Genomic DNA, 24,140 nt, shown 5'->3' with positions numbered 1-24,140 from the left:
TACAAGATAGTCGGATTGGATACAGTCCCTGGCCCACAGAGGGATCACAGTCTTACTCCCCATTTTACATTTGAGGTGCTGAGGAACAGAGAAGTTAAGTGGCATGCCCAAGTCTCACAGCAGACAAGTGGAGGAGTTGTTGGCCACGCTGCTTCTCAACAACCTTCCTGACTGATGGCTACCCTCATATGTTTACTGGGAAGAACTGTTCTCAAGATGGACTCTGGGGTTACCAATTACCTTCTTAACAAAGTCAACAATCTGTACTCCATTGTCATCCTCCTAAACCTCTGAGCTGCTTTGAGAAGCAGTGTGTCTTAGTGGAAAGAGCACGGGCTTGGGAGTCAGAGGTCATGGGTTCTACTTAGCTGTGTGACTTTGGGCAAGTCACTTAACTTCTCTGTGCCTCAGTTACCTCATCTGTGTAATGGGGATGAAGACTGTGAACCCTACGTGGGACAACCTGATTACCCTGTATCTACCCCAGATCTTAGAACAGTGCTTGGGACATAGTAACCGCTTAACAAATACCAATATTATTATGATTATTATTAACATCGTGGACCACCACCTTCTCCATGAAACATTATCCAACTTGGTTTCATTGACGTCATCCTCTCCTGGTTCTCCTCCTATCTTTCTGGCTGCTCCTCTTCAGTCTCTTTCATAAACTCCTATTCTGACTCCCACCCTCTAACTGAGGGAGTAATTCAAGGCTAAGTTCTGGGTCCCCTTGTATTATCCATCTATACCCACTCCCTTGATAAACTCATTCAATCCTACCACTTCAACTATTCATATGATTCTCAAATTTGCCTCTTCAGTCCTGAATGCTCTCCTCTGCAGTCTTACATTTCCTTCTCCTTTAGGATATCTCTATCTGGAAGACCTGTCGACACCTCAAACTCAACATATCATCTTCCACTCAAACCCTGTCCTCCCCGTCTTTCCCATTACTGAAGACAATACCACTATCCTTCTTATTTCACAAGTCTATAACTTTAGCATTATTCTCAACTCATCTCTCTCATTCAATCCACATATGCAATCTGTCACCAAATCCTCCCTGTTTTACCTTCAAAATATCTCTAGAATCCACCCTTTCCTCTCCATCCAAAATGCTATTACACTGATCGAGTACTTACTGTATCTGCCTCCTCATTGACTTCTCTGTCTCTTTTCTCTCCCTACTTCAGTCCATACTTTACTCTGCTGGCCAGATCATTTTCTAAAACAACGGTCAGTCAACGTCTCCCCCCATTCACCCCCACATCAAACAGTAACTCCTCATCAGTGACTTTAAAGCACTTAATCACCTTGCCCCCTCCTACTTTACCTCACTGATTTCCAACTATGGCCCAGCCCATACACTTCATTCCTCTAGTGCCAGTTTGCTCACTATCTCACACCATCGAACCCTTTCCCACATCCACCCTCTGTCCAGGAACTCTCTCCCATCCATTGTACATCAGACTACTACTTCCCTACCTTCAAAGCCTTACTAAAAGCACATCTCCTTCAAGAGGTCTTCCCCAATCAAGCCCTCTTTTTCCCAAATCTCTCTCCCTTCCGTACTTATACCTTTACCCTTTGAGCACTTGATATGCACCCCACCCTCAGCCCCATGCCACTTATGTACATATCCCTAATTTAGTGATTTATGTCAGTGTCTTCTCCTCCTCTAGACTGTTAGCTCCTTGTGGGCAAGGAATGTGTATACCGACTGCTGCATTGAATTCTTCCAAGTGCTTAGTACAGTGGTCTGGACACAGTAAGTGATCAAAAATACCAAAAATGGATGGATGAATTGATTAACTGATTGAGTTGTTGTAGAGGAAGGGGATGCTATTCAGGAACAAGTTGTTGCATGCAGTCCCCTCTTTTCTGCCGTGGTTTAACCTGAAGAAGCAAAGCTATTATCATTCTTTCCTATTAAGGCTGCACACTTTTAATATTCTTGTTGTTAATTTGTCAGAAGATACTTTGATTTTTTTTGCAACATGTTCATTAATGGGATAGGGGGTGTAGCAGCTTTAAATGAGTTGGTATGCCAACCAATTTTGCTACTTCTGGGAAACAACAGACTGTTTGTTCAGTTCTTTAATTGGCTCCAATTTGAATTAAATTCTAGCTGCATGACAGTCCAACAAGTCCAATCACTTCCATTCTTGGCCTCTATGTTCAGGGGGCATTGGAGTGGGTGGTTGATTCTCATAGGTTCATGTGACCTGATGGCATATCCAGCATCCCCATGCCCCCTTCTCTATCTGCTCCTGGCCCCCAGGACCATAGATGGGCTTTCTTATTCCCAGTCCCTTCCTATTATCCTGGACCTCAATCCTATCCTATTTTGCACCACTGTGGCAGGGAGGACACAGGAAGCCTCCACATGAGACTGCCACAAAATACAGAATGGTGGGAAGGCTTTGGTGGATACCATGGCTGTGACTGCGGACTCTGAAGTGCAGAGACCCCAAAACTCTGCTCCTCTACCTCAGGTACCTTTCTGCTCTTTGTTTTTATTCTATGTGCTTGCCCTTATCTTTTATATTGCCTTAGTATTCTTATTGTTTCTTCTCTCTGGAGGTGTCTATCACCAGACCCTTATTGTCTCTTTTATTCTTCAGTGGTGAGGGCCAGGGACCAGTGTATTTTTTCCCAGCATTTAGTATTGTGCTCTACATACAGTAGGCATGTAATAAATACTATTACAACTTCTAGGAGCAGGCACGTTTTTCCAAGAACAAGGAAACCTGGAAATAGTGGTCACATCCTGGAGGATAACATCAAGGACAAAGTCTTGTATCTCTAAAATACCTTGCTTTTTAAGACCCCTTTACCAGTCATTCTACTTTTTAGCTACTATTTAAATCCATGGCATTTATTGAGTGCCTCTCCTCCAAGAGGCCTTTCCTGACTAAGCCCTCCCTACATCTTCTCCCACTCCTTTCTGCATCCTCCTGACTTGCTCCCTTAATTCATCCCCACTCCCAGCCCCACAGCACTTATGTACATATCTGAAATTTATTTATATATATTAATATCTGTCTACCCCTCTAGACTTAAAGCTTGTTGTGGGCAAGGAATGTGTCTGTTTATTGTTAGATTGTACTCTCTCAAGTGCTTAGTACAGTGCTTTGCACAGAGTAAAGTGCACAGTATATATAAATGAATGAATGAATGAATGAACGAGCACCTACTGAGAGTGACCTGGGCCAAGTAACGTCACTACTTTGAGCCTCAGTTTCCTCATATGTACAATGGGAATTCAATACCTGTTTCCCTCCTACTTAAACTGTAAGCCCCATGTGGGTCAGGGACTGTATCCAACCTGATTATCTTGTACCTACCCTGGCACTTAGTGAAAAGCTTGGCACATAGTAAAAACTTAACAAATACAATTATTATTATTCCTGGTGGAAAGGCCAAGCTAGCTGATCTGCGAGCAATGCTTATAAGGTATTTCTTGAGCTTTCTATTCTCCAAGCAAAACTACCCAATTCCCTTAGCCTTTATTTTTTCCACCCTTTTAGCCATTCTAATTCAGAGCCCCTGAAAGTGCTCCAGTGTCTCACAGTTAATGAATCAGTACTCTAGTGAACACCCAGGTGAGTAGAGTAGGAACGAATTCTATGGACCACATACCTATTTATACATTCAAATAGTAAACTTGTTTTTAACCAGAGTAATGCACTGCTGACTCATGTTTTGTCATAGAACACAAAAATAACGACTCTTCTGCTATGTTTTTAGCTTTAGTAGAAAGATTAGATGTCATTACCAGCTAGGAAAGAAACTCTTATTTTAAACATTTAAACCATGGATGAAATGAATATAACATCCCCCTAATAAGCCATTTCCTTTACCTGAAATTTCTGAATAATCTATCCTCTTACCTTTCATTCAAAATCATTAATGCTGAAAAATACAGGGTTCAAAACATTATTCAGCACAAAATCTTCTGGGTAGCCAATATTTTTCAAAACCCTAGATTAGAAATTTAGCATGAGATATTTTAGAAAATATTCTCATTAGTTTAGTTCATGAAAAAAATATTACAGAAAACTAAGCTTCTTCAATTATACAGGCTTTTGTCCAAAAGTTAGGATCAAAATGAACATTCATCTCCCTGAGCCATGGAAAGTTCGAACAGGAAGTGTTTCTGAACTTTCATCTAAGGGTCACCTTATTTTTTTTTCCACCTGGAAAAAATCATTGCCCCTCAGTGTTTTTCTTTCCAGAAAAACAAAAAGAAAACAAAAAAATTGGATATTTTGAAGGCCATTTCTGTTGCCCTGAATCTATAGTCCATTGAAGAGAAAAATAGTTTTATAATATATTCTTTAGAATATGCATCAATTTCTTATCAGAATTTCTATTCCTTCCTGCTTGACTTTTGTTTTCAACTAATAATAATAATAGCAATAATAATGAAGCACTTACTAAGGGTCAAGCATCATAGTAAATGCTGGGAAAGATACAAGGCAAGCAGATTAGACACAGTCCCTATCCTACATGGATAATGACTACACTGTTTAAGGGGGAGGAAGAACAGTATTTTGGCCCCATTTTATTGATGAGGGAATTGAGGCATAGAGAAGTTAATTGATTTGCCCAAGGTCACCTGGCAGAGCAGAGATTAGAATCCAGGCTTCATGGCTTCAGTCCTGTGACAGAGTGACCCTTCGAATGTTCTCATCCCTACATTTACAGGATATTTTCCATGCCTTATTTATTAATTTATATTAATGCCTTATTTATTTATATTAATGCCTTATTTCTTTATATTAATGACTGGGTTCCCCTCTAGACTGTAAGTTTATTGTGGGCAGAGAATGTGCCTGCTTATTATTATACCGTATTCTCCCAAGCACTTATTACAGTGCTCTGCACAGAGTAAGTACTCAATAAACATGATTAAATGAACGAATGAATGAATATTGAAACATAACCCTGATGTTGAGAACTGGAGTTTGGAAAAGGAGGGATAACCACTGTTATAGCAATGCTATGATTATCCTAATTGTAGGCCAAGAAACCTCTATCTACTCTGCAAATCTGCAATATGAATGTCCCCCACCAGCCTTCCTTAAACCTGGACTCCAGATTCTGACAAGTGGGGAACAAGTTTGACTGCCCTGAGATGTTTAGCAAGATTTGAAGACTACTTCATGATGAGAAGCCTGAAAGAGCCTACTACCTGACCCTGTCCCTGCCAGGAATGGAATAAAACAAGGTCAAGTACAAGAGGTTCAACCTTATTCAACCTTTTGTTCACACCAGTGCTGAATTCATACAGGACTGCAAAGAGCTCAGCAGACTGAGTGCCAGAGAAGGCAATCTCACATCACACATAATCAAATCCATTATGAATTTGAAATTGTATGATACTTGGTCTATGATACTTGGTCCTCAGCTCCTCTTTCATTACAAATGATATTCTGGTTCACACTTAGTCATGTGAACAGAGCAAGGTGCCTGGCTATTGTCTCAGGTGACCCTGGGGTACCGACCATTTCAAGGTCAAATGCTATCTCGTGACCTCCTGAGCCAGCAGGCAGAACTCAGAAGTGAAGGTGGGGCACTGCCCCCACAACCCAAACTGCCAGATTGACAGCCCAAGCTGGGAATACAGAAGGTGCCCCTTGTCCCCGTGCCAATCAAACTAGGAATGGAGGAGGGGGGAGGCCAGAGATTGGATAAATTGAGGCCGGAAGCTGGAATGGCCTAAGGGCACAGGTGATAAATACCTGCCGCCTCTAACCTTCTGTGCAGAGGAACCGGGACTTGCAGCAGCTGGCTGCAGGTCGCCTCTGTCCAGAGCGTGAGAAGGCCGCTCTGCCTGCACCGAGTGAGGAGCCGTGGGATGGGTGAGTGTCCTGTCCTGCTGAGAGCTCGTGGGGTTGGAAGCCAGATGCTTCACCATGGGTATGTAACGTTTAAAAATGGATTTGATGTCTAAGTGGGTGCCTCCCCAGGGGCATGTGAACAGGGTGGGAGCTAGCCGCCTCACCGAGTGCCAGTAACCATAAGTGGGTAATGCATAACTGGGTTTAACGCATAACTGTATGTAACTCATATGTGTATGTAACTTATTAGTGTTCAATGCATAAGTGTATTTAACACAAAGGTGGATTCCTCCTGGGTGGGGTGAGCACATGGTGGGAGCCAGCCACCTCACCACGTTGTGAGTAAATCATAAGTGGGCTCGGGTGTCCTCCCACACACGAGTAACATAGTGTACTCCTCCCGTTAGGGAAGCTCTAACCCCATATTCCTCCCAAAGGGGAAGCTTTAACACCACGTTTCCCCCAAAAAGGAAGGCCGATTGTCACGTCTAAGTAATTAATTAATTCAATTCGCCCCGTGGAATAAATTCTATACAAAACTCAGGTTTTCCATCCCTGGCCTCTCTCTCTCTATCGCCGCGCCGATTCCAAAAGAACCTGTCCCTGGCGATGGGTGACAACTATTGAGAAGCAGCGTGGCTCAGTGAAAAGAGCCCGGGCTTGGGAGTCAGAGGTCATAGGTTCTAATGGGACGTGGGACGCGAACAGGGTGGGAGCTAGCCGCCTCACCGAGTGCCAGTAACCATAAGTGGGTAATGCATAACTGGGTTTAACGCATAACTGTATGTAACTCATATGTGTATGTAACTTATTAGTGTTCAATGCATAAGTGTATTTAACGCAAAGGTGGATTCCTCCTGGGTGGGGTGAGCACATGGTGGGAGCCAGCCACCTCACCACGTTGTGAGTAAATCATAAGTGGGCTCGGGTGTCCTCCCACACACGAGTAACATAGTGTACTCCTCCCATTAGGGAAGCCCTAACACCATATTCCTCCCAAAGGGGAAGCTTTAACACCACGTTTCCCCCAAAAAGGAAGGCCGATTGTCACGTCTAAGTAATTAATTAATTCAATTCGCCCCGTGGAATAAATTCTATACAAAACTCAGGTTTTCCATCCCTGGCCTCTCTTTCTCTATCGCCGTGCCGATTCCAAAAGAACCTGTCCCTGGCGATGGGTGACAACTATTGAGAAGCAGCGTGGCTCAGTGAAAAGAGCCCGGGCTTGGGAGTCAGAGGTCATAGGTTCTAATCCCGGCTCAGCCACTTGTCAGCTTGTGACTTGGGGCAAGTCACTTAACTTCTCTGTGCCTCAGTTGCCTCATCTGTAAAATGGGGATTAAGACTGTGAACCCCACGTGGGAAAACCTGATCACCTTGTATACCCACCCCAGCATTTAGAACAGTGCCTCACACATAGTAAGTGCTTAACAAATGCCATCATTATTATAGGATTGTTTACCATGACAGACACCACAGTGCATAAGGGTTTTTTTTAATATTTGTTAAGCATTATATGCCAAGCACTGTTTTAAGCACTGGGGTAGATACAAGGTAATCTGTTTGGACACAGTCCATGCCCCACATTGGGGTTCACAGCCCAAAGTCACACAGCATACAAGTGGGGAGCCGGAATTAGAACTCAGGTACTTTCATTCATTCATTCAATAGTATTTATTGAGCGCTTACTATGTGCAGAGCACTGTACTAAGCGCTTGGAATGAACAAGTTGGCAACAGATAGAGACAGTTCCTGCCGTTTGACAGGCTTACAGTCTAATCGGGGAAGACAGACAGACAACAACAATGGCAATAAATAGAGTCAAGGGGAAGAACATCTCATAAAAACAATGGCAACTAAATAGAATCAAGGCGATGTACAATTCATTAACAAAATAAATAGGGTAATGAAAATATATACAGTTGAGCAGACGAGTACAGTGCTGAGGGGATGGGAAGGGAGAGGGGGAGGAGCAGAGGGAAATGGGGGGAAAAGAGGGTTAAGCTGCGGAGAGGTGAAGGGGGGGTGGTAGAGGGAGTAGAGGGAAAAGAGGAGCTCAGTCTGGGAAGGCCTCTTGGGGGAGGTGAATTTTAAGTAGGGTTTTGAAGAGGGGAAGAGAATCAGTTTGGCGGAGGTGAGGAGGGAGGGCGTTCCAGGACCACAGGAGGACGTGGCCCAGGGGTCGACGGAGGGATAGGCGGGACCGAGGGACGGTGAGGAGGTGGGCGGCAGAGGAGCGGACCGTGCGGGATGGGCAGTAGAAAGAGAGAAGGGAGGAGAGGTAGGAAGGGGCAAGGTGATCTATCTGCATCAGAAGCTTGGCAGGTGTTCCAACCAATCAGATCTGCAGGGACCATTCAATCAATCATGTTTATGAAGCACTTAGTATGTGCAGAACACTGTACTAAGTGCTTGGGAGGGTACAATACAACAGAATTAGCAATAAGAGAATTGGGCCCATGAGCATGCTGTGAATTAATCCTTTCAACTGGTGGTGCATGTTCAAAGATCATCTAGGAATGCATGTGGGCCAATCATATATAGTTTAGCAAATCACACCTTTATCATGTACCCATACAAAGTATCAGTGAATCACACCAAGTGACTTAAGCAAAGTGCTTTGCAGACCAGAAGACTACCAGTCTCATCCTTTCACATGAGTTGTCAGCCAATAAGTAGGTTAATCAATCAATGGAGGGTATACAGGCGGGATTTAGAGACAGATTAAAAAAACAACTCTTTAGCATCTGTAAAAGGATATAATAGGATTTGGTTTGGGAATGAAGAATATATATTGAATCTATGAATTATAATTATATGAATATATAATGAAGAATATATATTGAATCTATGAATTAAAATCTATGTATATACATATACAACTAAGGGTCTAGGATGTAAATTAAAATAAAATACACAAGCACTAAAAGGTGATCATTGAGTGGATGAGAATAGGATGAATTATGCTAGGAAGTCTTTCTGAAGGAGGTGGGATTTTAAGAGGGTACTGAAGACAACAGCTGTGGTCAGGCATATTTTGTGGGCACAGAGTCCCAAGCTGGGGAAATGATTTGAGATTGCTCAGAATGCACTGTGAGTTCCACAGGTCACAGAGGACCAGAGTTATGGAGTCATGGGAGGGGAGAATGGAATGCTCCACATCAAAGAAAAGCATCTCATAATTGGCTTAATAAATAAATGGCCCTCCACCGTATGGCTTATATTATCTTTCTCCTCTCTTCACCCACTGTTACCCAATTTATCTTCACCTCCCAACCCAACCTTCCAGCTATACCTCACTCTTTACTTTTCCACCTCTCCTCATTCAAGCTGTTTCTCCAGCTTGGAACTCTTTCCCTCCCGACCTCAGGCAGACCACACTTCTTTCCATGTTCAAAGTCCTCCAAAAACCCTACCTCCACCAACAAACCTTCCCTGATTAATTTCTCAGCATCCTGATCCATAGCCTTAATAATTGTTAAGTTACTGATGCTCTCCTCAGCCCCCGTGTAATAGTCATGAACTCATTCATTTTGACCATTCTATTTGTAATTTTTTTTTTATGTTTGACTCCCCCATTATAATGGAAGCTCTGTGGGGGCAAGGAATGTGTCAGTTTGTTACCTGTATTTCCCAAGCACCTTGGACAGTGCACCATAGCAAATGGGCACCTAATACATGACCCTACCACTACTAGAAATCATCCTGGGAATTTTCACCTTGTCTAGAAGAAAATTTCCTACTTGCTGGTTCTCCAGTTGCAGCCAAATGTAAACCCTCTTCAATCAATTAATCATACTTATTGAACACTTACTTTGTATAGAGCACTATCCTAAACCCTTGGGAGAGTATACTATAACAGACAGGTAGACACATTCTCTGCCCATAATAACAGTCTAGAGGGGGATACAGTCATTAACATAAATAAATTACAGATATGTGCATAGGTACTGTGGTGCTGAGAGAAGGGTGAATAAAGGATTCAAATCCAAGTGCAATGGTGACACAGAAGGGAGTTGGGAAAAGAGGAAATGAGATCTTAGTAGGGGAAGGCCTCTTAGATGAGATGTGGTTTTATTGAGGCTTTGAAGATGGGGAGAGTGATCATCTGTCAGATATGAAGAGGAAGGACATTCTAGGCCAGAGGCAGGATGCGGGGCGAGAGGTCAGACACAAAATGGATGAGATCTAGGTAGAGTGAGTAGGCTGGTATTAGAGGAGTGAAGTGTGCAGGTTGGGTTGAGTAGGAAACCAGGGAGATACAGTAGAAGGGGGCAAGGTTATTGAGTCATTTAAAGCTTATGGTAAGGAGTTTCTGTTTGATGGGGAGATGAATTGGCACCAATGGAGGTTTTTGAGGAATGGGGAAACATGGAAAGAATGGTTTTGAAGAAAAATGATCTGGGTAGCAGAGTGAAGCATGGACTGGAGTGGGGAGACAGAGGAGGCAGGAAGGTCAGCAAGGAGGCTGATGAATAAATCAAAGCACGATATCCTTCCTGTCTCACAAGCCCACAACCTTGGTGTCATCATTCAATAGTATTTACTGAGCGCTGACTGTGTGCAGAGCACTAGACTAAGCACTTGGAAGGGACAATTGGGCAACAGATAGAGACAATCTCTCCCTAGCAATGGGGTCACAGTCTAGAGTGGGAGACAAACAATAAAACAAGGAGACAGGCATCAGTAGCATCAAAATAGATCAATAGAATTATAGATCTAAACACAACATTAATAAAATAAATAGAATAGTTTGCTGTGGGGAGGGAAGGGGGCAGAGCAGAGGGAGGGAGTAGGGGTAATGGGGAGGAGGAGCAGAGGAAAAGCAGGGCTCAGTCTGGGAAGGCCTCCTGGAGGAGGTGAGCTCTCAGTAGGGCTCTGAAGGGGGAAAGAGAGCTATTTTGGCAGATGTGAGGAGGGAGGGCATTCCAGGACAGAGGTAGGACGTGGACCAGTGGTCGTTGGCAGGACAGGCACTAACGAGGCACAGTGTTGCTATCGAGTCGCCTCCGACCCATAGTGATGCCACGGACACCTAATAATAATGTTGGTATTTGTTAAGCGCTTACTATGTGCCGAGCACTGTTCTAAGCGCTGGGGTAGACATAGGGGAATCAGGTTGTCCCACGTGGGGCTCACAGTCTTAATCCCCATTTTACAGATGAGGGAACTGAGGCACAGAGAAGTTAAGTGACTTGCCCACAGTCACACAGCCGACAAGTGGCAGAGCTGGGATTCGAACTCATGAGCCCTGACTCCAAAGCCCGTGCTCTTTCCACTGAGCCACGCTGCTTCTCTGGGAGAGGTGTGGGAGAGGTGCTTCTCTGGGAGAGGCTCTCTGGGAGAGCCACACCTCTCTCCCAGAACGCCCCACCTCCACCTGCAATCGATCCAGAGAGCTTGCAGTTTAGAGAAGAGCTATTTCTGCCCACCTCATATCCTTGACTTCTTCCTCTAGGTCACCATGGGATGTTAACATTTCTGTGAGTGCTCTTCCCTGGGTTAGGGGTAACTAAAGATCTCTTTGGTGACTCCAGTCAGTGGTGTCGGAATGCTTGCTGCTTGCAGAGTGCTTTACTCATCGCTTGGGATGGTACGATATAATAAAGACGGTAGCCACAATCCTGACCCACAAGGAGTTGTACTTTCCAAGGGCTTAAGACAGTGCTCTGCACACAGTAAGCGCTCAATAAATGCGATTGAATGAAAGGAGTTTAGCGTACCTAATAGGCAAGATCTTCCATTCATTTGGATCCTCTCCTTCTTTCCTCCTTCCCCCCCCCAAATAAAAACAAAAGTGACTTTCATGTCCTTTTTTCCACTTCACACTTCAGGGCAGTTATCGGCAACTTTGTGCTCATGATGAGGAATCCAGAAAGATATTTGTTGATGTGCAAAGTCTGAGTGGCTTTGTTATACAAAGAGTATCTCAGAAGTTTCTGAGATAGTATTCTGCAGTACCTCTAAAGGTCTTAATCACCTGTTAGGGTCACCCTTATGGGACTCTTAAACTGTTTGCAAAGTCCTGTACAGTTCACATGTTTTTGCAAAAAGGGCTGGTGTGAGGAAAATGAACCTGAAGACTATCTGCTTATGTTCTGAGCAGACGAAAGTATTCCTTCCCAGACTGACCACTTTCGCCAAGTAAAACCATATTAAGGACCAAACAAATTATACTCGCTCTCCAACCAGCGTTACCCATTCTGTTTCGTATGGCCTTACCAAACGAAAGAGATTGAGGAGCTGGTCCTTTGCTGAGAGTGCAGAGCAGTTTATGAGAATGATTAGAATCTTAACAAATCTGATAATGTTCAAGGAAGTATCTTGGTGCTGCTGGCTTTAGGCAAGTGGTCTCTTATCCCCAGACACCAACTTTGGAAGGTGGGTGGAGAACATTACCTACTGCTTCTTTAGTAATGCCTAAATGCTCCTAAATTTAGGGTGAATATTATTCTAGCCTTCAGAGGCATCAGAAGACATTGCTAATCCTTATTTTTGATATCTAGCCCTTTTATGAAATAAGATTTCTAACTTTTGGGATTGTACATCAGGGTCTGACTTCTCTGAGAACAGGCTCAATAGGTCATTCTGGGCGGGCAGTTTTGAACCCATGTTGTAATTACTCGGCACTGGGCACAGAAAGCTAATTTATAAAGTATTTGTAGTGTAGTAGACCACGTTGGTACTGTTTCCTTTTCATCTATAGAGACTGCGAAGGCTAGGTTTTTCCAGTTATTGGGTAATTGAGAATAGAGGGGAAAACACTTGAGCTGCTTTTGATGTCTTAATTTTTTCCTGCTATGGGGCACTCAGTTTCCTGCTACACCGCAACAAATGCTTGAATTTAATTAAGGGACTTTGGAATTGGTATTTTTATGACTTCAGGTAGGATTAGATCATCTGAAGCATCTTTTTGCATGAGATACTTTTGGGCCTACTGCGTAGCTTCTGATGCTTGCAGAACGGTGGTGTCGCCCTTCAGAATTGTATTTATTGAGCACCCATTTGGTGTGGAGTACCGGGTATAATAAATAAGTGAGGCATTCCGTGCCCACTAGGAGCTCATATCTGAATGGGGGAGGCAAGCATAAAACATTTACAACTAGAATGGTCAAAACTAATCTGCGTGATAAGGACAGTATAAGGACAGTATAAAAATACTCAGTAGACCAGCGCCAGAGTTGGCCGAAGGAACTATGTGGATCAGAGTGCTGGAAAGTTAATTGGGGAAAGCTTGTTGGAGGAGGAGGACTTTTTAGGGGAGCTTTGCTTGATGGGAGGGAGTTCCAGGCCGGGACAGTCTCATGAATGAGGGTTTGGAGGTGGGAAGAATCGAGATCCATGGATTGCTCGAGGGTTGGCTTGGGAGGAGCAGAGACAACAAGCTGGAGAAGAGGGCAGGTGATAGAGAGCCTTGAAGCCTATTGGGAGGAGTTTTGCTTGATGTGGAGAGACACGGGGAGGTTAAATCAACAAATTTCATCTGATGGGGTGATTCACAGAGAAGCAGTGTAGCCTAGTGTAAAGAACATGGGCCTGGGAATCAGAGTTCTTAGGTTCAAATCCCGGCTCTGCCAGTCTGCTGTGTGACCTTTGGCAAGTCACTTAACTTCTCTGGGCCTCAGTTCCCTCATCTGCAAAATGAGGATTCATTGCCTGTTCTCACTCCTTTTTAGCCTGTGAGCTCTACGTTGGACCTGATTATCATGCATCTTACCTGGTGCTTGGCACATCCTATTATTATTGTTATGATTATTGTGATTATTATAGTCTAGCTGGATTATCCGTTCCAAGAGCAGACTTTCTGTGAATTTAGCCGCAACCTCTTTGGGGCATCACTTTATAAGCATCACTGGGGTAGCTGAGTTTATCTTTGGATTTGAATTTACAGGAACTGGTGAGTGGGTAATTTTGCAGGAGTGCGGGTAATTTTGGAGGAGTGCTCGTATCATTCTAATTTAGGTTTCCTAAGTAACTGATATTGTTAGTTCCTATCTGAATAAGTCTGAATGGCAGATCGGTTAAATAGGGAAAGGAACTGGTAAGTAGACAATTTTGGAGGAGTGCTTGTGTTGGTCTTATTTAGGTTTCCTAAATAAATGATTTAGTCAGTTGCTCCTGAACAAATCTGAATGGCAGATCAGCTAAGTAGGGAGAGGCCGGTGACTATAATTTCTTCATTATTCGTTCATTCAAGAGGCCTAGGCAAAGAAGTATTCATAGGGAATTAATGGTACTTAGTGTGCATTGTTTAGTAATGGTTGCAAAGTGAGCTGAGCAAACTTAAAAAATTCTCTAGGTCCTAGCCTCCACAATTTTCTGGTTATCATTCTGTGATACTTAATTTGGCTGGGAACAAAGTATCAAGTGTAAAGTCTTCAACCTGGTTATTGTTTTTAACAAGAAAGTTAATGTTGCATTTTTTAGCAACCGCCCCAAAGTTGCATTCCAGCTTTCCTTTCCCATCAAAATTACAATGGGCATATAAGGCTTATAGCGATCAGAATATCCTTAAAAGCATTATACTTTTATTTGTTGGCAAGTTCCTTTTGGGTGAGAATTAGGGATCTTTATATCTGCATATAGCACTGGTCCACTATACTATAAAAAGCCTAAAATTCCAGTTCGTTAACTTAGCTGGACAGGGCTATGTCACCGAGTGAGACTCAATCATATTTGAGTGCTTAGTGTAGTACTTTGTATTTATTGAGTATATACTGTGTGCAGGGCACTGTTCTAAGCACTGGGAAGAGTACAATACACCAGAGTTCGTCGACAAGTTCCCCGTCCACCGTGAGCTTACAATCTAAGAAGGGGAGACAGAAATGAATCCAAATAGTTTATGGATTTGTACATGAGTGCTGTGGGACTGAGGGTGGGTTTATACCAAGTGCCCGAAGGTACAGATCCACGTGCAGATGCTTCAACTTTGTTAATTCCTGTAAGGAACAATCCACCTGGTGATAGTTCTCTTCTCCACACGTGTAATCTTACCATAACTTTTTCCATTCCATTTGAGGAGGAGACTTGAATCATTCCTTATCTTATGTTGTCGTCTCCGACCCATAGCGACGCCATAGACGTATCTCTCCCAGAGTGCCCCACCTCCATCTGCAATCCTTCTGGTAGTGGATTCATAGAGTTTTCTTGGTAAAAATGCAGAGGCGGTTTACCGTTGCCTCCTTCCGTGCAGCAAACTCAAGTGTCCGCCCTCGACTCTCTCCCGTGCCATTGCTACCCAGCACAGGTGAGTTTGTAGCAGATGGCCTTCCACTCGCGAGCCACTGGCCAAGCTAGGAATGGAATGGGTAGGCCTCTGCTTGACTCTCCATCCCGTAGTCGAGATTGGTAGAGTACTGCAAACTCTTCCAGGTGCGACCCCGAGAGGGGGAGTCATTCTTTTTTTGTCTGAAATTGAATGCCCTTCTCAGGGGAATGGCCTACATTTAGCCAGTCCCCTGCAAAATGAATGGTAGGAACTATTAATCGATGACATTTAATGAGTGCTTACTGTGTTGAGCACTGTGCTAAGTGCTTGGGAGAGTACAAAACAACAGAAGTAGTAGATATGATCCCTGGTTATAAGGAGTTTATAGTCTAGTTTACTCATCTTTGAATTTAGTGATAGCAAACTTAGATAATTTGGGTTCCAAACCTGTTTATCTCCAGATTAGCGGTAATTGAGGAAAAACTGACCTTTATTGATCATTCTTCCTTCATTCTTAATTTTGCCCTTTGATTCATTTCCTTGCTTAACTTGGTATGACCTTGTGTGACATTTCTCACCATTTAGTTTCTTTCTATGAGACTGTAATTTATTAAATATTAGGTGCCTAATATAGCTTCCTGTGATGTCTTCTGAAGTATGAACCTTCCCAAATGGCAAGCACGTTTTAGGAGATGGAATGTTGTTAAGAGACATGCCCAGTGGACCAGAATGAAGTCCTCAGAATACAGTGCTGTTATTAGCTCTGAAAAGACTCTGGCTCAGTGAATCGCAGCACTTCTTGAGCACCTCACGGGGTGCAAGCACTGGATTAGTTGGGAGGATACATTTGAAGTGAATGATCTGCTCCGTCTCCCCCAATTAGACTGTAAGCCCATCAAAGGGTAGGGACTGTCTCTATCTGTTACCGATTTGTACATTCCAAGTGCTTAGTACAGTGCTCTGCACATAGTAAGTGCTCAATAAATACTATTGAATGAATGAATCCTTGACTCTGCTGGTTCATTCATCCCACATATCCAATCTGTCACCAAAGCCTGCCGGTCTCAACTTCACAATATCACCAAGATCCACCCTTTCCTCTCCATCCAAACCGCTATCACATTAATTCAATAATTCAGCCTATCCTGACTAGATTACTGCATCAGTTTCCTTTCTTACCTCCCAACCTCCTATGTCTCCCCACTTCAGTCCATACTGCACTCTGCTACCCAGATTATCTTTCTACAGAAACGTTTGGGCTGGTCGTCCCCCTCCTCAAAAATCTCCAGTGATTGCCTATCAACCTCCATATCAAACAAAAACTCCTCGCTATTGATTTTAAAGCTCTCCATCACCTTGGCCCTTCTAACCTCACCTCCCTTCTCCTCCTTCTGCATCCCAGCCTGCACACTGCACTTCTTTGGTGCTAACCTTCTCACTGTGCCTCGTTCTCTACTGTCCAGCTGTCCACCCCTGTCCCACCTCCTACCTCTGGCCTGGAACGTCCTCCCTCCTCAAATCTTCCAAACAATCACTCTTCCCCCCTTCAAAGCCCTACTGAAGGTTCACCTCCTCCAAGAAACCTTCCCAGACTAAGCCCCACTTTTCCTCAGCTCCCTTTCCCCTCCACATTGCCCTGACTCACTCCCTTTGCTCTACTCCCCTCCTTGCCCCACAGCACTTGTGTATATATGTGCATATAATATACATATCTTTAATTCTATTTATATTTGTTGATGCTTGTTTACTTGTTTTGATGTCTGTCTCCCCAATTCTAGACTGTAAGTCCATTGTGGGCAGGGATTGTCTCTCTTTATTGCTTAATTGTACTTTCCAAGCACTTAATACAGTGCTCTGCACACAGTAAGCGGTTGATAAATGCTTGAATGAATGAATTGATGAATGAATGAATGATAAGAGCTTGGTTAATGTGGTAACAATTTGGTTGGAAAGGAAAGGGTAAATTTTAGTGATGTGAAGATTGAACTGACAGGATTTGGTGAGTGAATATATAGGTTGAGTGAGAAAGATGAATTGAGGATAACACCAAGGTTACTGTCCTGTGAAATAGGGAAGGTGGTGGTGGTGTCTACAGTGATGAGAAAGTCAGGAGGAGGATAGGGTTTGAGAGGGAAGATGAGGAATTCTGTTTTGGACATGCTAAATTTGAAGTGTCAGAGGGACATCCAAGTAGAGATGTTCTGAAGGCAGAAGACTTCAGAATACGAGCCTTCAGAAAAGGAGAAAGATCAGGAAAGAAGATGTAGATTGGAAATTCATTGACAAAGAGATGGTAGTTGAAGCCATTGAAGAGAATTAGTCTCCAAGGGAGTTGGTGTAGTTAGAGAATAGAAGGGTCCAGAACTGAGCCTTGAGGGATTCTCAGAGTTGGGGATGGGAGGAAGAGGAGAAGCCTGCAGAAGAGACTGAGAATGAGCAACCAGGGAGAAAGGAGAACCTGGAGAGGACAAGGACAGTTTCACTGTTGCCAAGGTTGGATAAAGTTTACAAGAGAGGGGGTGGTCGAGACTGTAGAAAAAGGCCAGAATCCAAAAGAGAACTTTGCCTATTTTTAAGAACTATGAAACTCTGATTTCATGTACCTCTTTGTGACTGATATTTTACTTGGACATGCAATAGAAAAGAATGCAAAATGGAAGTTTAAACAGATATTTAAGGCACTAAGATTTATACCAGAAAATTCCAAAATGGATCATTAACCCCAAATTTCCTGGCCTACATTCCTCTGGGCTAAGTTAGGAGTTATGGCATGCTTGGGTGAAAAAGACTGAAGAGCTAGAAAAAGACACCTCTTCACTGATAAGCTCCTGGAAAGAAGAGGCAGCTCCAGATCTTTCTCTCTGGCATCATGAGAACTCAGGTGGCTTGGCTTTGCCCAGGACCAACCTCTATTGTAGTGAAAAAGAAGTCATGAGTAAGCTCCTTTGCCTCCTGAGAAATGTTCTCCTTCTCTTCTCAGAAATTCCCTTGCCAACCTTCAGCAGAACTTTTTGGATGAACAAAGATTGACTATTATACAGCACAGACAATAATCAATCAATCAATGATATTTTCTGAACCCTTTCTATGTGCAGAGTACTCTACTGAGTACGTAATAAGATCCAAATAGCTAGTGAAGAATTACAGTTGAATCTGATTTCACTTTCCCCTTTTCTTTCCCCATGTATAAATTAAGCTTCTAATTCTGAGCTCTGAATATTTCCCAGATATTGGGAAGCAATGGGAAGCCCTCTCTGGTTCCTCTGACAGTGGCCCAACTTAGACAGTTTACTACCTGGTCTTAATGGGCAAGAATTGCCATCTCATTGCTTGGGTCCTTGATCCAAAGCCTTTTAAAATGCTTGGATGCCACGTGACAGCTGCGAAGGCTTGGAGAATAGCTGAGAAGGGTACTGTGTGAAATAAGATTTTAGAGAGAATTGGAAAAATCAATAACTCCCTGAGCTTGGACCTAGGAGAAAAGAAAGGTTTGTCTCTCAGGAAGCAATTAGGCCTCAGCTATGGGAAATGCTGTTACCCAAATTGACAGATTAGCTGAGAGAAATTGACATATGGACTGTGCAGCTGAAAAAGAAATAGATGTGACCACTGGGCAAGATAGGCATGAGAGTGAACCCCATGGCAACTCCTGGGGTTGACATCATTTTATAAGTTACTGGCATTTTTCTAATTAGAAAGCTAATGATAGGAACCACAGAGTTTTGGCAGAAACTTGGTCAGTGCCTGAGCAATCAATCAATCGTATTTACCAGATTTTACTGTGTACAGAGGACTGTATCAAGTACTTGGGAGACTACAATATAACAGAATTGGTAGGCACATCCCATGCCCACAGTGAGCTTACAATCTAAAGGGAGAGACAGACATTAATATGAATAAATACATTACAGATATGGACATAAGTTTTGTAGGTCTGAGGGTGGGGTGAATATAGGGGACAAATCCAAGTGCAGTGGTGACACAGAAAGCAGTAGGAAAAGAGAAAATAAGGACTTAGTCAGGGAAGTCTTCTTGGAAGAGATGTGCTTTTAATAGGGCTCTGAAAGTGGGGAAAGTGATGGTCAATCAGATATAAACATGGAGGGAGTTCCAGGACAGAGACAGAATATGAGTGAGGGGTTGGTGGCAGGATAGATACCTCTAGATTATAAGCTCATTGTGGGCAGGGAATGTGTTTATTGTTGTTTTGTACTCTCCCAAGAGCTTAGTACAGTGCTCTTCACATGGTAAGCGTTCAATAAATGACTGACTGAATGAATGAATCTATCTTCCCTCTGATCTCTTGCCCTCATCCCACCTCGGTCCTAGAACAGTCTTCCCATTTGTATCCAACAGGCGAGCACTCTCCCTACCTTCAAAGTCTTATTAAAGTACACCTCCTTCAAGAGGCCTTCCCCAACTAAGCCCTCATTTCCTCTCTCCCATACCCTCTGTGTCACCCCTGCACTTGGATTTGCACACTTTATTCACACCTCCCTCAGCCCCACAGCACTTATGTACATATCCATAATTCATTTATTTATATTAATGTCAGTCTCTCTCCCTCTAGACTGTAAACTCGTTTTGGGCAGAGAATGTGTCTGCTGACTCTGTTATATTTTATTCTCCCAAACACTTAGTATGGTGCTCTGTATACAGTAAGCACTCAATAAATATGTCTTGATTGATTGATTCCACATTTCTTCTTTTCCTTCTAAGTGGCTAGTCTGGATAAGGGAGAGCAATTCTCCTCATTCTACGTTCTTAGCAAGGTGACACCAATCTAATGGATCTCAGTAAATACCCAAATTTCGATCCATATAAAAGTGAACAGCCTTAGAGTGGGGCATAGGTTTGTGAAGCCTGGGAAGGTGGATTTTTAATTCACCACAGACAGCATCAAATGTTTGTCTGACAGGAGTTCTCAGCTGATAGGAAGAGGAAGACCTGAAATCATTTTCTTCCTGACTTTAAAAGTTCATCCCAGATTGCTCATTCAATCTTATTCCAAATGGTATTTGGGAAATTTGGCCTTGCACCTTAGGAAAATGTAGTTCCCAAATATAAAAATCAACCTTGTACTTCCTCCTTTAGTCTCTTTGACCTCAATTCCTCCTCCAACAGAGTCAAAAATAATTCCAGAGCTAGGGTCTCCCAAACTTTTCCCTCTTCTCAACTGGCAAAAGGGCTGAGGGCCAAGAAATATCTGGGTTTTAGTTCTGGTTGTACCTGCTGCTACTGGATGTATGACTAAATAACTACTGCATTCTGCAAGGTGGACAGGCTCAGCAGAAGCTTTTGGGTGGCCAAACTGTAGAGACCACTGAGGCAACAGCCTTTTGAGTTACTGTTCTCCAGACCAAATCAGCACTATGCTGTGGTTCATAATCAGGTCCAGTTACATAAACATCCTTCAGAAGCTTTTCACAATGAGCTGTAACCCTGCCTACATACTTGCTTATGCATTCTGCTCCCTAGGGAGAACATGACTGGCAGGGAATATTCATTCATTCATTCATTCAATAGTATTTATTGAGTGCTTACTAGGTGCAGAGCACTGTACTAAGTGCTTGGAATGTACAGTTCGGCAACAAATAGAGACACTCCCTGCCCAATAACGGGCTCATAGTCCAATTGGGGGAGACAGACGGCAGAGCAAAACAGAACGAAACAAAAAGACAACATTATCACGATAAATTGAATCAAGGGGATGTACACTTCATTAACAAAATAAATAGGGTAATAAACAATATATACAAATAAGCACAGTGCTGAGGGGAGGGGAAGGGGGGAGAAAAGGAGTGAAGGGTAGGGTGGGGAGTGGAGGGGAGGGGGAGCTTGATTCTATTTATTGCCACTGTTCTTGTCTGTCCGTCTCCCCCGATTAGACTGTAAGCCCGTCAAAGGTCAGGGACTGTGTCTATCTGTTACCGATTTGCACATTCCAAGCGCTTAATATAGTGCTCTGCACATAGTAAGCACTCAATAAATACTATTGAATGAATGAATGAGCGGAGGGAAAGGAGGTGCAGCTGAGGGTAGGGGATGAGGGAGGAGCAGAAGGTGGAGGGGGAGCAGAGGGAAAAGGGGGGCTCAGTCTGGGAAGGCCTCTTGGAGGAGGTGAGCTCTCAGGAGGGCTTTGAAGAGGGGAAGAGAGTAAGTTTGATGAACGTGAGGAGGGAAGGCTTTCCAGGACAGTGGTAGGACGTGGGCCAGGAGTCAACGGCAGGACAGGCATGAACGAGGGACCGTGAGGAGGTGAGCAGCAGAGGAGCAGAGTGTACGGGGTGGGCAGTAGAAAGAGAGAAGGGAGGTGAGGTAGGAGTGGGCAAGGTGATAGAGAGCCTTGAAGCCAAGAGTGAGGAGTTTTTGTTTTGTGTGGAGATTGATAGTCAACCACTGGAGGTTTTTAAGGAGGGGAGAGACATGCCCAGAGCGTTTCTGTAGGAAGATGATCTGGGCAGCGGAATGAAGAAAAGACTGGAGTGGGGAGAGACAAGAGGAAGGGAGATCAGAGAGAAGGCTGACACAATAGCCCACTTCCCCTTCCAGTTATCGCTCTATCTCCCTCCTACCCTTCCTTTCCAAATTTCTAGAATGAGTCGTCTACACTCGCTGCCTTGAATTCCTCAACTCCAACTCTCTCCTGGACCCCCTCCAATCTGGCTTCCATCCCCTCCACTCTACCGAGACTGCTATCTCAAAGGTCACCCATGACCTCCTTCTTGCCAAATCCAATGGCTCCTACTCTATCCTAATCCTCCTCGACCTCTCAGCTGCCTTTGACACCGTCAACCATCCCCTTATCCTCCACACCTTATCTCACCTTGGCTTCATGGACTCCGTCCTCTCCTGGTTCTCCTCTTATCTTTCTGGCCGTTCATTCTCTGTCTCCTTCACGGGCTCCTCTTTCCCCTCCCATCCACTAACTTTAGGGGTTCCTCAAGGGTCATTTCTTGGCCCTCTTCTGTTCTCCATCTATACTCACTCTCTTGGTTAACTCATTCACGCCCACGGCTTCAACTATCATCTCTGTGGCATCATCTCTATGCAGATGACACCCAAATCTACATCTCCTCCCCTGTTCTCTCCCCCTCCCTTCAGGCTCATATCTCCTCCTGCCTCCAGGATGTCTCCACCTGGATATCTGCCCGCCACCTAAAACTCAACATGTCCAAACTGAGCTCCTTATCTTCCCTCCCAAGATCCTTCCTGTCTCACAGGCCTGCAACCTTGGTGTCATCCTTGACTCTGCTCTCTCATTCACCTCACACATCTAATCCATCACCAACGCCTGCCGGTCTCATCTTTACAATATTGCCAAGATCCACCCTTTCCTCTCCATCCAAATGACTATCGTGCTGGTACAAGCTCTCATAGTATCCCAGCTGGATAAATGTGTCAACCTTCTCTCTCATCTCGCCTCCTCTTGTCTCTCCCCACTCCAGTCTATTCTTCATTCCGCTGCCCGGATCATTTTCCTACAGAAACACTCTGGGCATGTCACTCCCCTCCTTAGAAACCTACAGTGGTTACCTATCAACCTCCACATGAAACAAAAACTCCTCACTCTTGGTTTCAAAGCTCTCCATCACCTTGCCCCCTCCTACATCACCTCCCTTCTCTCTGTCTACTGTCCACCCCGTACACTCCACTCCTCTGCCGCTCACCCCTTACTGTTCCCCGTTCAAGCCTATCCCACCATCAACCTCTGCCCCACGTCCTACCGCTGTCCTACAATGCCCTCCCTCCTCACGTCCACCAAACTATCTTCCCCTCTTCAAAGCCCTCCTGAGAGTTCACTTCCTCCAAGAGACCTTCCCAGACTGAGCTCCCCCCTTTTCCCTCTGCTCCCCCTCCACCCTCTGCTCCTCCCCCTTCCCCCTTCACCTCCCCCGATCTGAGCCCCCTTTCCCACTGCTCCTTCTCCCTTCCCCTCCCCTCAGCACTGTGCTTATTTGTACATATTATTTATTACCCTATTTATTTTGTTAGTGAGTTGTACATCGCCTTGATTCTATTTATCATGACAGTGTTGTCTTGTTTCTGTTTCATTCTGTTTTGCTCTGCTGTCTGTCTCCCCTGATTAGCTTGTGAGCCCATCATTGGACAGGAATTATCTCTATCTGTTGCCGAATTGTACATTCCAAGCGCTCAATAGAGTGCTGTGCACATAGCACATGGGAAGCAGCGTGGCTCAGTGGAAAGAGCCTGGGCTTCGGAGTCAGAGGTCATGGGTTCGACTCCCAGCTCTGCCACTTGTCAGCTGTGTGACTGTGGGCAAGTCACTTCACTTATCTGGGCCTCAGTTCCCTCATCTGTAAAATGGGGATTAACTGTGAGCCTCACGTGGGACAACCTGATTACCCTGTATCTACCCCAGCACTTAGAACAGTGCCCTGCACATAGTAAGCGCTTAACAAATACCAACATTATTATAGTAAGCACTCAATAAATTCTATTGAATGAATGAATGAATGAACAATAATCCAGTCAGGATATTATGAGAGCTTGTACCAGCACGATAGTCATTTGGATGGAGAGGAAAGGGCGGATCTTGGCAATATTGTAAAGATGAGACCGGCAGGCGTTGGTGATGGATTGGATGTGTGAGGTGAATGAGAGAGCAGAGGCAAGGATGACACCAAGGTTGCAGGTCTGTGAGACAGGAATGATAGTCATGCCATCCACAGTGACAGGGAAGTCAGGGAGAGGACAGGGTTTGGGAGGGAAGATAAGGAGCTCAGTTTTGGACATGTTGAATTTTAGGTGGCAGGCAGACACCCAGGTGGAGACGTCCTGGAGGCAGGAGGAGATATGAGCCTGAAGGGAGGAGGAGAGAACAGGGTAGGAAATGTAGGTTTGAATAGAGAGTGCAACTGGAACAGAGCACTAGCACTCCACTCAGTAAGTCAGTCAGTTGTATTTATTTAGTGCTTATTCAAGTAATCAGTGGCATTTGTTGAGTGCTTACTGTGTGCAGAGCACTGTACTCAGTGCTTGGGAGACTATAACAGATTTAATAGACTTAATCTCTGCCCTAGAGGAGCTTACAATCTAATGGGTGAGATAGACTGTGAGCC

This window comes from Ornithorhynchus anatinus, chromosome 7 (assembly GCF_004115215.2).
Source record: "Ornithorhynchus anatinus isolate Pmale09 chromosome 7, mOrnAna1.pri.v4, whole genome shotgun sequence".
NCBI classification, from domain to species: Eukaryota; Metazoa; Chordata; class Mammalia; order Monotremata; family Ornithorhynchidae; genus Ornithorhynchus; species Ornithorhynchus anatinus.
The sequence above is the reverse complement of the archived record's forward strand: the minus strand, read 5'-3'. Positions refer to the sequence as shown.